General features: G+C 39.0%; 1 long non-coding RNA gene across 1 annotated transcript in view; it reads right to left on the minus strand.

The window, feature by feature from the left end:
- The window catches only part of LOC114016083 (uncharacterized), a 229,102-nt gene that overhangs the window by 113,587 nt on the left and 97,518 nt on the right, over positions 1 to 17,997 (minus strand). The window lies entirely within an intron of this gene.

The raw sequence follows: 17,997 nt of genomic DNA on the forward strand, positions 1-17,997 counted from the left end.
GATCTGAGCTGGTTTTAAGACTGTTGAGAGGTGTAGTTGGCTGGTGCTCAGTTTGTGCTGAACAGCTCACCGTAGCTCAGTAAAGACTTATGTCTGTGTTTCTGTTTATATGGCTGGAGTTGAGCATAGAGTATACTTTTTAACTTAAAATCATACATGAACACAATACAAACACTTTTTAGCTTGTAGAAAAATAAGTCATAAAATGAACTCCCAAGAGATGTGGAAACCTATGTTATCAGTCTTTTCTCTACTAGATGTAAAGCACACCAATGCAAATGTTGCTCATGGAAGTTATAGTTTCATATCTTAGCAAATACATGCTTCCTGTAGATGATCTGGAGCATATTCAGCATCATATTCACTCAATACACCTATTTTACACAGGAATCAGCCACATGACAAGAGAGAAAAGTAAAAAAAAACAAAAAAAACCCAAAAAAACCCATAAATCAGCAGGATCTACCTCAACTCCAAAGCAGTTTTTTTCTGCTTGTATATGTGGGGAAAAAGGATGATTGGACTTGTAAATCCAAGACACCATCTATCTGACAACCAGATTGTCATGCTTAATGCATAGGACCCTGCATACTCCTGTATTCAACACACAAAACAACTTTCACAGCACATTCTATGCCAGGTTTCAACACTTAACACAGAGGAGCAAAAGTTATGGATGATTTATGTTGTAGTCTTTTTTGCTATGGTCCAGTGCCACTTCGTGCTGCCCTGCCCCATGAAATCATCTGCCCCAGTCACACTCTGACTTCTACCAGTCAGGGTCATGTCAGAGTCACACCAGCTCCTGGCAGCCAGACTGTAATCCCCAGGATGCTACACCTGGAATCAGAGCGACCATAACAGCAGCAACACACACACACACACACGTGTATGGGTACATACATGTAAGCATACGTACAGACTTGTACACACATACATATTTATATATATTATTTATTACTGCATATTTAAAGACTTTTAATATAGAGCTAAAAAATCTGTTCCTTATTAATAGGAATTTGCCTCAAACTCTGCTTAATCTTGGGGCAGAAACATGAAAAAATGGCACAACCCCGTGACTTTTGCTAATCACACTTTAGGACAGCCTCCTAGAGACATGCTGGCCTGGCAGGAAGAACTGTGCCACACCTAGAGAGGATTATGTAGGTCATCTCAGGGAACAAGCCCACTCAAAACTTCTCAATTTGTCTTTGGAGCAGGTTGTGCAGCGCAGCCCCCTCTGATTTCACCCATGCTAAACAGGGACTCCACTAAGAATTCCTGACACATACATATCTGTCCTGAAACTACCCACAATAGGGATTAAAAAGATATACAATTTAACCTCGATTCATAATCCCGCTTAAATCAAGAGCAAAATAAATCACTAAGAGCAATGACAGTACTGTTCTGGGTGCTCTGCATGTGACCCTGGCAGATCCCTTTGGAAGTACCGTAAGGACCACCACATTTGCTAAAGGAACATGCTGCATTTCCACTGAGTGCTGCCTGCTTTTTGTGCTTCAGGATGCAAACTGTGGTATGGTTAGCAATCACAGATGCATTGAGCTGACTTTTTCAAAGAAATAAATGACTTACTAGAGTAAGTTAACTAAATCCCAGATATATTCCCATTCCCAGGGTGTATCTCTTTGGAGATACCCTCAACAGCTTCAGCAACTGCTGCTTACTCACAGAACCTATCCTTCTTTCTGCTTTTTAATTGCTAGTATTAGCAGATTTTTGAATTCCCAGTTCTAGGTGCCAGCTATGTCAGGGTGCTCTATAACCAGGATGCTGCATTTGCTGGGTAAATTGACAAAAAATGTGGCAAGCGTTTAACAGCTGGACTTCCAGCCTTTGGGGGCATCTTAACACTTGCAGTTTACTGGGCACTTATGGTCAGTTTATGTCCTTAATCAGGTCAAAGCTATCAAAGCATAGGATTTTGTTTTCAAACAGTGAACTCCTTCTCCCGCTTTTGTGAGGAGACAAGATTTCTGTAGCATCCATCCAGACCAACACTGAGCCATAAAGCTATCCCAGTAACTGGCACAACAGCATCTCTATCCAAACAAAGTGAGGACTAGCCTGCTGTGCAATGCAGACACTGGGTACCACTCCCCATCATGCTGAAATCAGTTCACACTCTTAACTCAGTCTTTATGGGTGTCCCCTCTTTGTTTTGAATAAAGTGCATTGTCTTTGGTGGAGGAAATAACTGGAATACTATTCCCTTCTAGAAATCCATGGCTCTGGAAAAAATAACCTTTTTTTTTTTTTTTTTTTTTTTTTTCTTTTTAAGGAAGATCCTAATCCCATTATAAGGTCTGATACAGCTGCAAGAGAGAGAAACTGGGCAGCCATTTAAAAAATTTAGGTTGGTTATAATAGCCTAAGCTAATCTATTTCTTATTCACTGTATTTCCAAATTCCTTTCCTAACACATTGCCTACAGAATTTCATGGCAAATTATTATTTCTTTAAACAACATTATATGTTAGCAATAACCAGGGTGTTCAGATCTGCACTTTCAGAACATTTGAAGGCATGTTCAGAGATGAGGTTTTTCACCATGTGTGTGGGGGATGGGTGCAAAGGTTATATTGATCAGATTTATTCATAGAAATAATTTCTTAGAAATTGGATGTTTAAGCCAACTTTTATAGTGTGTAGGAACTATAAAAAAAACCCCCACCCAAACTCAGAAAATCTTTCTCATTTCCTAATCCACACTCTGATCGTCTAGCCAGTAGACTGATCCAGCCGTGCTCTATTTTTATGCTGTGATAGTAAATGGAAAGGAGCATTTGCATCACTCCGTGCTAGCTGCAATCACACAGCTGTAACCACTTTGACTTGGCTGGGATGAGACAGAGATTTCTCGTGTGCCACAGTGACTGCAAAAATGCTTTTCTAATACAACACTGTGCTATATAGGCACCTGGACGAAGATGGCGCAAGATATTGCCACTCGGACTCGCTAAGACTTTACGCCAATTGTGATGAGTTCAGAGTAGCTTGCTGCTCTGCGTGAATGCTCTGGGTTTGGCTGGGATAGAGTTAATTTTCTTCCTAGGAGCTGGTGCAGTGCTGTGGTTTTGGGTGTAGGATGAGAATAGTGTTGATGACACACTGATGTTCTAGGTGTTGCTAAGCAGTGTTTTCACCAAGACAAGGAGCTTTCAGCTTCTCACCCCACCCCACCAGCGAGAAGGCCGGGGGGCACAAGGAGCTGGGAGGGGACACAGCCAGGACAGCTGGCCCCAGCTGTGAGAGGGATATCCCATACCATATGACACCATGCTCAGCATAGAAACTGGGGAGAAAGCTGGCAGGGAGCCACTGCTCAGGAGCTGGCTGGGCATTGGTCAGCGACTGGTGAGCATTTCCCTTGTGCATCACTTGTTTTGTATGTTTTAATTCTTTTATTATTATAATAATTATTTTCTTCCTTTTCTGTCCCATTAAACTGTCTTTATCTCAACACATGAGTTTTCTCACTTCCACTCTTCTGACTCCCTCCCCCATCCCGCTGTGGGGGAGTGGGCTGTGTGGGGCTTAGTTGCTAACTGGGGTTAAACCATGACAGTGAAGCACAGTAATGGATTCATACTGCCTTTGCTGTGCATCTATTGGTGAAAAGACCATAGAATAAGAAGACATTTTTAAAATGTATTTTGTAAAAGCAGAGAAAACTATTTTTCTTCTTTAATCCTGCAATACCTCCTTTCACATTTATAAAACATTTATAGGAAAAGTTTGCCAGAAAATGCAGCTCCTTCTCCTGCTCAAAAATAGGAGTATTTTTTTAATATAGCATTTTCCCCTGGAAATTTTTGGTTTATTTTGATCTAGCTGTTTGCTATTTCATTTCCAAGCAGTAACAGAACAAAATTTACAATTAAAACAAAAATGCCATCTAAAAAAAATAATTACTACTTTTACCAGACAAAACTTCTGGTTTTGATTTAAAATCCAAAATTTGTTGGCAAAAAGCTTTCAGGCAAAACATTCCAGACAGCTTTAAATTTGAAAATAATTTGAGAATTAGAAACATAACCACCTACCACATCTGTAAAAGCTACTTGTTTAAAACTTCTGAAATGTGAATGCCCATCTATGCCAGTAAATGGACTTAGTCATGGGCAGACCTCTTTTTATCTTACATAACCTTGCCAAAACTTAACTGATGGATGGTGGGCGCTCGATTGCCCCATGTGAAACACTGACGGAGCACTTCTGTGCAGGAAAGCTGGGTGCAGCCTTGCCATGCCAAGGTTTTAGGAGCTCTGTTGCCTGTGAGCAGGGGCACACTAAGAACGGCCTGAAAGGACAGAGACCCACTGCCCGTGGCTCTAGGGTTTTCCTCATGCTCAGCTCTTACTTTTAACGCAGTCTGCATACTAAGGAGGAGCAGATCAACTTTCTGTAAATACCGCTTATACCACTCAAATTTCAGTGTTGTATTTTAAATTTAAATACATATTTTCATACTGATGTAAAATGCAATTTAACAGACACCTACGGTCTTCTATTTTAGTAGATGCATTTTAGTCTTCAAAATCATGGAAAATTGCCAATGTCCACCTGTCAGTGCAGATTCATTGGGGTGGATTACAATAAAATACATTTGATTTCTTTCATTTCTTTGTTCTGCCCTGGTGCCATTTAACCGTCTCCCTCTTTACACATATCTACATTGCTTTTATATATCCTTCATCTTATAAAGTGTGCTTCACCAACAGGCTAAGTAAACATTTACGGTGATATATAACGCTTACTGACAACGTCAAGCCAAATACACTCTGATCCAAGAACAGGCTTGATTTCCCTCAGTCTCCTCTCCTCAGGCAAAAGCTTGAGTGAATAGATGAGCCCTGGTCTGCACCTTGAAGGTCAAAAGAATAGCTTTGACAAACCAACAGCAAAACAAATTCTGGGGCTGACAGACTTTCTCCAAGAACCGTCCACCTCCAGTATCTCAATATCCAAACTTAAAGATTGCTAAGAAAACAACCTGTTATCTATTATCACAGCTCAGAATGAGAGAAAAGCACTGACTCCTGGACCACCAGCACACAAACCGCAGACCCATAGCTTCTAACCAGCACTTCAGATTAGGCTAGTTGGAGGTTTGGCATTTGATTTCATGATTCTGTTCCTTGTTGCTGTTACGGGGTTCTCATGCAATTGTACAGACTTAAATGTTCTGGCCATTATGTTTTTTAACCTCATCAATATTTTTTAAGGTATTTTGATAACAGCTTGCATTAGCAAATTGCAATAAACCATCTCTTACGTACTACCAAGCCACCTCCCATTTTTCTTGGTTTAACACATATTTTAAATTCTTCCTTACCTTCCTCCTTCCTTCAAAACAGCATCAAAATATCTCTCAAGCAGTTCTTACCCTGCCTTTGCTTTCTAATTTATTTTATTGAACCAACGGTAGTTTCTCCAATGGATACACACACGGCTGTAGTGTGAGGGTCTCTGGGGGAAGCCGCAGCTCCTTGCCTGGCACAGCGGCAGATGCTCACCAGCCCCCCCAGGCAGAGGGACTGATCCGAGGGGACACGTGCTGTTGTGATTGCCTGGTTCCTGGGTCACACAGCCTCACACTGGAGTCTATGGCACTGTCAGCTAAGCAGGAGGCAGGCTGTGCAGTTGTGCCACATGTGGAGCCCCGGCGCCACTCCTGTGCCCACCCTTCCCCCACACTGCGAGCCTGGGCTGGCTTCTGAAGCCCTCGGGCCCACAGAGGTACTAGAGTGAGAGCGTGGCAAAGAAAAGCTGACATAACGCCTTCCAGGAAAGCAATGAGAGAGGAAAAAAATGTTTGGCTTTTTGTCCTCTTCTTCAAGTCTCTCATTCGTAATATCGATATTGTTCTGTCAAAGGGTCTAAAAGTCAGTGTGCATCTGCACTCTCTTCATGGGTTTCAGGAATCAGGGCTTTATTTTTTATTTTTTTTTGGAAACAAACCAACCCTCCAAAACCCCGAAAACCCAGAAACATCTAGCCAGATTTCAGAAAGGTGCTCCCTATTTCCAGTCCCCATGTCTTTCTTCATTCGTGTGCCACAATCTTAGCATCTTGTGTCATTTCGCAAGCCTAAACGTACCAGGACCCTGCTGTTGATGCCAATCACATCCACCCTGAGCATGTATATTCTAGAGCTCGTGGGTCAAAGGAAACTCAAGGATACCAAAACACAAAGTACCAGCCTTGGTCATGGTGCAGAGGGAGTTTGCACGGCTATCCCCACACAAGGCCAGAAGCAGGGTGAGAACCACCAGCAGTCACCTTGGGGCACAGAGCTGTTGCTGGGGTAGGAGAGGGCTGGCTGTGCCTGCCTGGTGGACTGCCTTCGACAGCAATCCTCTCCACTGCTCATTCCTCTAAACTGAGGGAAATAAGCTTTCCCAGTTTGTCTATTTAGAATCATAGAATCATTTAGGTGGAAAAGACCTTTAATATCATCAAGTCCAACCACCGAGTCACAGCTCTGAACCTTTCAATAATTTTACTGCTGGTCATAACCTAAACTTTGAGATGCCTTATGCTAACCCCCACTCTTTCTTTTTGTTGCAAAGCCTTAATCAAACACTCCTCTCTTGTTCATTTTTTCTGTTTGTTTGTTGATGAGGAAAATGATATAGTCCTGTACATAAAGTCACTGAGAATTCATTATTTCAAGTGTTGTCGTATTTCCACTCACTACTTAAAACAATGAGGACTAACCTGAGACTTTTCTGCAGTACAAGTTAGCTGCATGTACTTTATGCAATTGGTGTCTAGTCTTCAGTGATTTAGTTTGGTTTTGAGTCCTCCATTTTAGTGATTTTCCCTCAGGTCCTAGTAGATGGGTAAATAATTTTAGTATAATAGATGCTACCATACTTCTATAAATTATTTCCACATTACCAGCTAGCCAGCAAAGAATGAGAGGGGAAAAGTCTGCTGTAAATGTAATGGAGTTGATTATTTTCAAGCAGATGGACAGAGCAACAAATACTGTAGCAAACATCGACCTAACCTGCCTGCTGTAAGTATTGCATTTTTGCAACTCAGTTTTATTTACATGCTAGCTAATTTTTGTGCTCTCAGTATGTGTCAGAATGCAATTCACTAATCATTCCAGGACAACTGTTAATCTAATCTTTGGTCAAGGAAAGAACGTTGACTTTCAGCTGGAAGTCAGGATGACATTAGATAGTATGTTTGTAAGATGAGAGGGAACTATGTTCTTCTGTCCTTTTTGGTCAATGGATCCTGCAGCTTTATATTTACTGTGGTCTTAAAACCTATATTCAGACTCTTTCATGAATCACAGAATCATAGAATTATTTAGGTTGGAAATGACCTCTGAGATCATCAAGTCCAACTGTTAACCCAGGACTGCCAAGTCCATCACTAAACCATTTCCCTAAGCACCACATCTACACACCTTTTTAAATACCTCCAGGGATGGTGACTTAACCACTTCCCTGGACAGCCTGTTCCAATGCTTGAACATCTTTTCATTAAAGAAATTTTTTCCTAATATCCAATTTAATCCTCTCCTGGCACAACTCGAGGCTGTTTCTTCTTGTCCTGTCACTAGTTATCTGGAAGAAGAGACCAACCCCCACCTGCCTACAAACTCCTTTAATGTAGTTGTAGAGATCAATAATGCTCCTAATTTCTCTTCTTTCTTAACAAAACAAACTATCTTCTCCAGTGACTTGTGCATTTCTTTTTCCAGAAACTCTGTGAGAGAAAATACCAGTTCAATGCCCTTGGGACATCAGATAAGTGATGCTACTTAAATAACTGACCCACTTCTTAAATAGCTTTGCTTTTAAATAATGTTGACTTTTTTTTTTCAATTTTATTTTTTATTTCCGTTAGGAAAACTTTCAGAAGGGTTTCAAGATAGTGCCTAAAACCTTCTGGGTTACTCTGAAAGTTTAATTGCAAGTTGCTTTTTCAGTCTTGGATTATTTAACTGTCATGACAGATGGGCAATTTTTGCAAAGTCCCAGAATATTGCAGGGTTAAGAGAAACTCCTTTGCACCATGGAAGCAATTCTGAGTTGAACGGCTGGAGGCATGACTGGCATTTCCTTCAACTTCACTCCCATGAAGCTCAGTAAGGATTTAGTCCCTTCTTACCATACTGGCAAGATATAATATACAAACTTGCCAGACCAGAGCAGGCTGGTATGGCACATCTCCTCCTCCTTGTAAGGCACATGCAGGAAAATTGCAGTAACACTTTGGGCAAGTAAGTCTGCACTCTAAAATTATTAGTGAAGCTACATAACATCTGCTTTTTCACAGTATTTACTAAATTCTTTACAATGATATGAAAAGATTCTGTTCTTAGGTCCCTCCATAGCAAAGACAGATGAAAACAAGATCTAAGTGAAGCCAAACTTCTTTCTTTTTCCCCTGAAGTTAACTTTAAAATGTCATCTCTAGCACACAGCTAGTGTTCTGGCTTAATTTATATTTTTATTTATAACTAGTATAGAACAACAAGCTGCATTATAAAGCTGACAGTCAAGCAAACCACGTTCAGTGGTTTGAAATGTCTCTGTGATATCTTTTCCCAAGCAAAACAAAAAATAATAATAATAAAAAGGAATTTTGCTGTCTCATTGTCCTGTTTACATACTGAAGACAAGAAGGGTCTTCTAGAGCGAAAGAGAATTAACGCAGTATTGTGTTCCCTCCAGCAACCCAACTACTGAAACCTGCACAAGCTACTAAGGTAAACTGTAAACAGCTCTAAGCTTTCTAGAGATGACCTGTTGGGGATGATCTTTGCAAATGCTTTTATACTAGGTATAATTTCTTAGAGGCAGTAACACACTGGAACACTGTCAATCTCTCTCATCCGCTACAGCCAACTCATTGCGCATCTTTCCTGTGTCTGCCCTGGAAATTGCAGGTGTTCCTGCGATGTTAACACACATATGCCTTCCCACACTGCTCCTTCACTATTGCAGCCTCTTCAGTCCTGTGTGGTACAGAGAACTATATCACTCTGGAAAATGCTAGGCTGGTAGCTGGACTGACACGAAGCTGTAGGAAACTCAGCACCAACAAGGCTGTCCTTTACAGTGGCTAGTTCTCATTTTACAGTTTGAATAAAGATACACAAAAAGATAACTGGAGGGGTCAATGGAACCCTTAGTTTTGCTTTGCTTCTTCTGGGCTGTTTTCAGACATGTATACTGTCCTGGGGGAGGGAAGTCCTTCCCCCTGCAGGAGGCCACAGCTTCCCTCAGCCACCACATCAGGCTGGATAAGCTCCCCTCGCCTGCACTGCAGCATCTCGGAGTGCAGCCACGCCGCTTACCCTCTGCCCATGGCCTCACCTTCCCTACCCTTCCGAGTCCATTTCCAACTGACAGGTTTCTTCCTGCTGTTGTGCTGACCCTTGGTCCGCAGTGGTAATGGTGCAAACAGACCAGTCATATCTGACAAATGCAGTGGTGGGCCTGGGGAATGGTTTGCATTTGGGAAAAAGTTTTCTGATGCTGCGGCTTGAATGTTGCAGTGAAAGCCGTGTGACCCTCTACTTCCATAGATTTGTAGTGGAAAAGAGATAGTGTTTTCTATTTTGGGTAAAATTATCCTAGAAGTACTCTCAAAGTTAAATGGTGTCAAGTGTTAGGACTCAGAAGAAAACAAAATCATAGGTGCTGAGATAAAAAGCAGTCAGTAGTATATTGTAACGTTCATTATTCTTCTGACTCCAAAGCTCTGTCTCCCACTTCATGGAAATATTGTCTAGTTCATTTATTTAATTATCTTAGCACTATCCACATAGCATTTAGCTTTCATTTCTCACCTGTCCAAATTACTGATAAAATACAATACACTGACTGATTTCTTTTAATCAGCTTTTTCAGTTGAATGCTTTAAATATTTAAAAATAAAATACATGAGAAATAAAAGACTTCAGCTTTGTATTACCATAATCCTGCTACAGGTTGGAAGGCTTTGAAGGTCAGTTTCACAATGTAAGAGAAAGACATATTCAGCTTATTTTTTTACTTTTTTCTTCCTTTCCCCCCTATTTTAGACCATACACAGGAGGGGATGCGTAGTATATCAAGTAAAAATTGAGCTCTGGTACATGTTCACAACAGTCACCATCACTCAAAATTTCAGTGTACTGTGTGAGCATGTCTGAACATATGAATAAAGATAACATTGTTTTAAAAGTAAGAACAAGAGGTTAAAACCTGAACTATGCAGTAAAAACACAAACCATACATCCCGATGATTTGAAAGAGGTAAAATTGCGATTTGTTTTCATGAACTCTTTGCAGTGCAATAATGTCACTGACATAGGGCATGGAAACTTCCTACATTAATTCCTATATTTAGACAAGTTCTGCCCTACCAGTATTTGCCACAAGTATATTCTAAAATATCATTATACTTTGCCCTGTTATCACCTTTTTAATTACAGAACTTGTGTCATTTTAAACTGCTAAAAGTAACTAACATATTTTAAAATTATCCTCAGTTTATTACAAAGAAAATAAAAATAGATCAAGGTCACAGTATCTTAATATTATACATAATTCTAAAATTTTCAGCAAAGAAGCTGCAAGAACTTTTACCTATTTCCTTTAGTCATTTGTACTTTTATTCTCCTGATGTAAAAAGCATGTATAAAGTTTCTTTCTACCAATAGTAGCAGTAATATAATTTTAGCAGTTCTAAGGGATCCCTGAGGCTGGGGCAGGTGGAGGGTCCTTCTCCCACATCCCACAGGCTCCATGTACACCCTGTACTAGTGCTTACAGGGAGGTAACAGCCGTACTTGGTGATATTATGTTTAATTTTGCATTGTAAGCTCAGGTTGCGGTGCATCCCCCATGGCACTTAGGGCCAAGAAGAGGAATGCAACATCTCCTGTTCCTGTTCCTTGCCCTGGCTTGAAGGGGCGACCTGCAGTCCCCTCCCTAGGCCTGCTGTCTGCCCTGAGCAGCAGGGAGATGGCTGCCCTCCATCTCCCATGGGTTCCCTTCTAAAGGTCATGCAAGATCCAAATCGATTCTACTCCAGATTTTAACAATTTGGCAAATATGAGTGCAAACAAAAGTATGGTTCAGAAAAAAAGAGACGAGATGCTTAAAATATCCACAGAATTAAAAAGAAGGAAGCAAAGACAAATGTGTCAAAAGAAAAGTAATTTACAGTTCCTGAGTGTTCTTAATTGGCATGAATCAGAGAGGTATTTTGACAGAAGAAAATGAGAAGTACTGTAACATGGGTAAAATTCCTCCACCAGCTATGAGACCGCTAACTTGAATTAACTTATTTTGTTGAATATTACTCATACTATGTGAACTCCAATGACTTAAACTTACGTCATACCACAGAAGACCATGGTAAAGAATTTAACATTTAAAAAACTCAAAACCAGAAATTACTGTTTTAATAAAGGTAAGTATTAATTTCAGTAGGTGTTCAGTTTGAGAAAGTTCTGCAGATTTGGATCTGCAAAGTTGTATGGTGGTGAACCATGAAGTTATATGCTGCAGCTAATGCAAGATATCAAATTATTATTTTGCCTACTAAAGAAACAAACCAACCACAACAACAAAACCCACACACAACCAAACTGGAAAAAAACCCAACAAACCCATAACAAAACACTAAACCAGAAAAACCCCAATTCAAGAGGAGTTTCACCTGTTCTGACTTGATAGAGCAGAGCTACTGAGAGTGAACCAAGCTTTTAGAAAGCAGAAAAGACGACCTTGTTTTTAATCTGTAGCTTTTCCGGGGCAGAGAAAGGCAGAGGCAAAATATTCAGGGTTACAGATGACAAGTAACTGTAAAGGACTGTGAAAAGGAATCTTTGGCGTCTGAGAAGATGGAAATAGCTAAGGAGAAAAGGAAGCAGAGGTCGGGGGGAAGCACTTTGAGTAAGATGGTGCCTTTGCTTCAAGCCTAAAGGAAATGTTCTTGTGAAAAACATAAACAAATATGTTAATTTGTCCTCTCACTAGCAGAAAATGTCTTGTTTTCTGCAATTCATTGATCTCTGATAGGTTCTTATCTGACTTCTATAAAGAAGGTGCCCAAATGCTTCACAGAATGTGATCTCTCTACCTTCAGAACGTTTTAGTGAAATAGGGCATTCCTGCTCATTTTGCAGATGGAGAAGACAGAGAAATTAAATTACTGAGCAAATGTGATACAGGTCATCCCTGGTAAAATACAAAATGGAGCCCATACCCTAGACTACATCGCAAACCACTGTGGAGCCCTCCTTCAAGCTGAATTATGTCACCACTTAAATAACACCATAATGAGAAGTAGATTACATACGCAGCTTTGGAGATTACTTGGCTCTGCCTTTGTTTTTTTAATATAACAAATGTCTCATTCACATGCAGGACAGTTTGCTGGGGATTTTGTGACTGACAGAAGTACTGGCTTGCTGATGGACTGCTGAGGGTTACAGTACGCATCTTCATACCATGAAAATTATGTACAACTTCGGTAATACAATCTCAAAAAAAAAACCCTAAGTGGAAAATAAATCCTTCTATATAGGTATAAGTAGGCTGTATCCTTGTTCATGAAAGTGAGAGTTAAGACAGTTGCTTAAAATCTTTTGCAACATGGTTTGGTCAAGGGGTGACCAGAATGGTTAGTCCGATGCTGAAAACAAACTGAGTGGTTTCATCTCTCTGTAAGGTGTAAGAGCAGACTGGCTAACTGAAGAACACTTTAGTCCTACTATTCCTGAAAAATCAAAGAGGGTATTTTTTCAATTTTGTACCGACCTTCCTAAACTCTTAATTAAGAAAAATGTCTAGGCAGAAGCAATGCACTAGATCTGAAAATACCAGAATAAAAAAATAATAAAATCACTGTCACAAAGAAAGCGTATAATCTAGTCAACATATAAATATACATAACAAGTCAAAAAGCATTAACAGACAACTGTGCATACTGCCAACAAAAAATCTCGGCATACCATACATATATCTTCAGTATCTTGAGGACTCATATGACAAAGACACTGTAGCCAAATGAAAAAGAACAAATGTATAATTCATGAGGAATGGCTTTTTAACACACTACAGCTTTTGGCTGTCTAAAAATAGAATTGTGAAACATAAGAAGCAATAGTATTGTCTCTAAAACTACAATCATGTTTTATTTTTGTAATATTGCCCTCAGCAAAACCTATGATTTGAGGCTTATTCCTGTGTTTTGCATAGACTTTTTCTCCTGTTGATTTATGTATCTTTACTGGAAGGCATAACCTTATTCTTAGCTTTACTTTGCTCTATGTAAATGATTTAGAAATGAGTATATTTACTAGCAGGTTTAAAACATTCCTTTGAGTTATGATTTTTTTTTAAAAAAATATATGGTACATATTTGACATAGATTGCAAAATGCAGGAAAATGTATTTCACACCGTCAGATCTTTCTCCCATGGTACACCATGTATATAAGGCAACAGTTGAGAGTTAATGCAACATAAAGACTTTTCAGTCTGACCTGCAGTTATCCTTTGGATCCCCTTCTTCACCTTCCCCCACTGTTGTCTTTATTATTTTTTTTATTAGATATAAACATCTGCTATATAAGTGAATTGCAATACTACTAGGAAAAAAACCCCATCTTCTTAAAATTTTCTGCAAAAATTAGAGGAATTAAGTGCTACATCACTGGACAAAGCTGGACAACAGAAGCAAAGATGACCAGAAAAGAAACATATATATTCACAGATTCTGGTAAAATAGAAATGCAGTACTTGCAAGAACAATTATAAATTATCTAACTTTTTTTTAAAAAAAAGATAATTGGCCCGTAGCTTTGAAAATGAAAATAAATCTCATCTAGCTGACAAGAAAGCACCTTTTATAGGAGATAAGGCACAAGTACACAATTAATGTTTAATACTAGCAACTTCCATCTTTATGTTAATACACAGACTCCAGACCTACTATAGCCCAATGGACATCCAGTAGCTCAACCCCAGAACTGTCAGGCTATGTTATTTTCAGTACAGCAATTATTTCAGTGACCTACTTTTTCTGTTACCAGTTTTCTACTCTAGGCAAGAATCAAAGCATAAAGCAGGAAAGTTTTTATTAATATTATCAAAGATTCCCTCTCTGTTTTAGACTCTAGTCTTTGAGTCAACAGGAAAGAAATTTGATGTGGACATTTTTGGTGAAATTCTGTTGCAAATCAAAGCAGGTAGCAGTCAGTGGTTTCCCCGTAAGAAATGCTTTTTTATGTTGATTCCTCCTCTAGCTTTACTGGTGATTAACTGATGAATAGGGAGGCCAGGGTGTGGAGCAGCGCACGTAGCTTTGCAGCTGAGCTGAGGACCCATAACATAGGAAACATTGTTACATGACAATGCAGCTCATGACTTTCATTTTAAGATTTACCTTCAGTTTGAGGAGGAAGATAATTAATAGAGGTCTCATCACTCAAGTGTCATGCCTTATTATTTACATTTCACTGTTATTCTCTGGGTTCTTCCTCGCTTCAGGGGCAGGGAAAGTGTACGCTACTGGTTCTGTATAAGTAGCAGCTTGTCTCCCGGCTGTGCAGGACCACTTGCACTGGGGATACATTTGGCCAAGAAGAGGTATATGTTTGGGAAAGGCTTTATCCTTTTGTATCCTATCAGGGTGAGATTCAGTCCTAGGGGACCTGATTCCTATCACCTGATTGTGAGCATGGCCCATTCATAGGAGCACCTGTAATATTCAAACTTCCATCACTTTTCAGGGTATGAAAACGAAGGACCGATTCTGTCTGTAATTAAATCTTTTGCAAGTATCACCAATAGAAGTTTTAGTTCATTATTTATCTTTCTACGTAGAAAGAAGCCTACTTCACAGCTGCCTGTAACCATTTCACCATCAAAACTGTCACTACTTCTAAACTTGCCCTGAGCCAGTTCTCCAAGCTCTATTGTCACTGACTCATCAGATCTGAAATGATGTCTCTGACCTTTGAATCAGTTGCCTTATTCCTCTTTTGACACCAATGACAACTAGAGGAAAATTGTAGATGAAACAGTCAGAAAATAGCAGTGAAAGCAAGCTGACAGCGCCAAATCCATCCAGGAAAGCATCAGTTCTTAAAGATGTTGAAAGCTCCCAGTGAAATAAGGATGCTCTCAGCAGTTGCTGCTTCTCTGGAATTCAGTTGTTAGGCTCTACATATTTTGAATAAAAAATCTAAAAAGCAGAGGAATACCTGAAGCCTTCTCCAGTGACTCAGTGAACACAGAAGAATCAAAATCCTTGCATAAGGCACAGTTTTACGTAAGGCTTAAATCTCTTACACAGTAAGGACAGGGAAGGAAACCTTACGGAGAACCTGGGAACAGGCAGTCCTTTTCAGCTGTCTCCCGCTACCGCTGTATTCACTATGCCTAGCTAATTGCAGATCCCAAAAGTCAGGCAGTGAGGATGCTTCCCCAGGCAAAATGATTTGATCTGTCTATGTTTAATATATTTCCTCTTTTGGATAAGTTAAAATATATAAAAAAAAATGCAAGTTGTATAACAGCACAATATATAGTTGGCTCCCATGAAACTCAAATTCTGAAACCTGAATGCTAATAAATGCTAAACTGGTCAATCCTTATTTGGGGCCATCCAGCCTGAAATGCTGTGCTGAGCTTTAAACAGTCAAAAGTCACCCAAGCTATTGATTTGTATGATGAATCTCATTTAGGAATTATGGTTCCCTTTATGGATCCCTTTGAATTCTCCCAGGCAAATGGAAGACTTGACTTTCCCACATGTAATGGATAGTATTGCCCAGGAAGGAAGGCAGTTCATACATCTCCTTGCAAATCAGTTCTGAATAATCCTTATTCCAATGTCTGTCCTGATCTTTGGTCTCCTGGCAGTGTTTCTGAAATGAGGACATCACTCCTCTTTTTTTTTTTTTTTTTTATTCTGTTCTCAATGGCAGAGATTATCAGAACAAAGTAGTAAACATTTCAACAGAAAATGAAATGCAAAACTCAAGGGACAGTGCTACCCTGAACTGTCAATTACAGTAAAACTTGAGTATGTAACAAATCTCAGCAAGATGAATTAATTCAACATACTGGAAAAATTTGGGCACTGGAAAAAAAGATTTATATTGGTAATATGAAATGCAAGAAGGCAAAAAGGGAGAAATGCCAGAGGAGGGAAGAATTTCTCCCACTTCCATGACTTCTTTAAAAAATGTCATCTTTCTAATTTAAATCCGAATTTTCCCAGAAAGCTACCACCTTTCCAGAATTTGTACCAAAAAGTTCAGGCTGCAGATTTATCTGATATTATTGACAATATTAGAGAGATAAATTTCCTTTAAAATAATTAGATATAGATATTAATTAATTGATGATTACTAAGTTTATAAAATTATTGCAAAGTTGTAAAACTATATTAAAAACACTCCCTGCATGATGTTCTCTTAGAATATGTAATTCATGTACAGAAACAGAAAGTTTAGTAATGAATGAAGGATTTGTGTTCCAAGCTAAATCGGGTACCAGTGAACTCATACAATGTGAGATGAAATCCTAAAAGATAATTATTTGCTCCAAACAGAAACTTTTTTTGCTCCCTTTTCTAGCCAGTCGCAAATTTGTCTTTTGAAGTTTCATGTCTGTTCTTGCTTTGGGAATTACCTTAATTTCTGTTCCAGCCACAGAGTTCTTCCTTCTAAATATCAATTTTCAATAAATATTTTTGAACAAAGATGTTTTATGATTCTCGCTCACCTGCTTATAGACATTGAATCATGTTTTACTTGATTTATTTCTTGCACTGCCCTTTTAGTAAAGTAAATCTGTCTAGTTGTTTCTAACAGAAACGTTAGGATAGGCTTTGATGGAAACAGAAATCTAGTTATAACTCATTTTCAATCCAATAAACTATATAACGATAATATTTACACCCCATACAGCATAAGGAAAGAGGAGTGAGCATAGTTTTACACACAGCCTAAATCAGTCTGTCGTTCCAAAAGAAAATCACAATGCAATCTTGAATATTCCACTTAATTCTCTCCCATTTAAAACTTCTCAATGCTGAAGTCAATAATTCTGCATATGTATGATCTCTAAATTTAACACTAGAGACTTCTAGAAATGTCCATCAGGCTAACCACCAGCGTGACTGCAGAAGCACTGTGTAACATATTACTGAACAACAAAAAAAGAGCCCACATGCTCTATTCTCAAAGTGGATGATACAGATAGTTATGATGCATTACTGAATGGAGTTTACTCTTGGATGCTTTTGGATTTTTAAAATATATTTTTCAAAACATTATAGCATTAAAGTCCATGGTTTCCATAAGTACCATGAACTCTTCCCTTGCCCGACTTATCTGACTGTTAGGCATTAAATTTAAGTACTGAGAGAACTCATAATTTGTCCACCTAGTCACAAGAAACCCATACCAGAAAAAACAATGACAGACAACCATCTCAAAAACAAAATCCACAGCTTTGGAGATTACATTATCCTCGCTTAATAATGTGTTTCATCCAAGGTGAAACTGCACTATTACATAGGAAGGCTGAGATTTTCAGATCTGTATTACAGATGTGTACACCAGTTTATTGAGAGCAAGGCATTCAGACCTCTTAAGCATTAAAAATGTTACCCACTTCATGAAGAATTAGGGCAAACATTGGTTGACCAAGATAGTTAGCATTGCTGAAATCATTACAGTTTGGAATGTCAATAACATTCTGTTCTCCAGGTGTGGAATGAAAAATTCTTGTAGGAACACTCAGTTTTGTTTCAAACATCCGGATAATTCCACTAAAAATGCTTCAATTTAATCTTGCTGAATTATGGAAAAAAAATAAAAAACCACCAACAACAAAACCCATCTACTTACCAAATCAGTTTGTTGGGATACAAATCACACATTTCAGGTTCAAGTATTTTTGGTAAAACAGGTTTTCAAACACATGAATGC

This window comes from Falco cherrug, chromosome 12 (genome assembly GCF_023634085.1).
Source record: "Falco cherrug isolate bFalChe1 chromosome 12, bFalChe1.pri, whole genome shotgun sequence".
NCBI lineage: Eukaryota > Metazoa > Chordata > Aves > Falconiformes > Falconidae > Falco > Falco cherrug.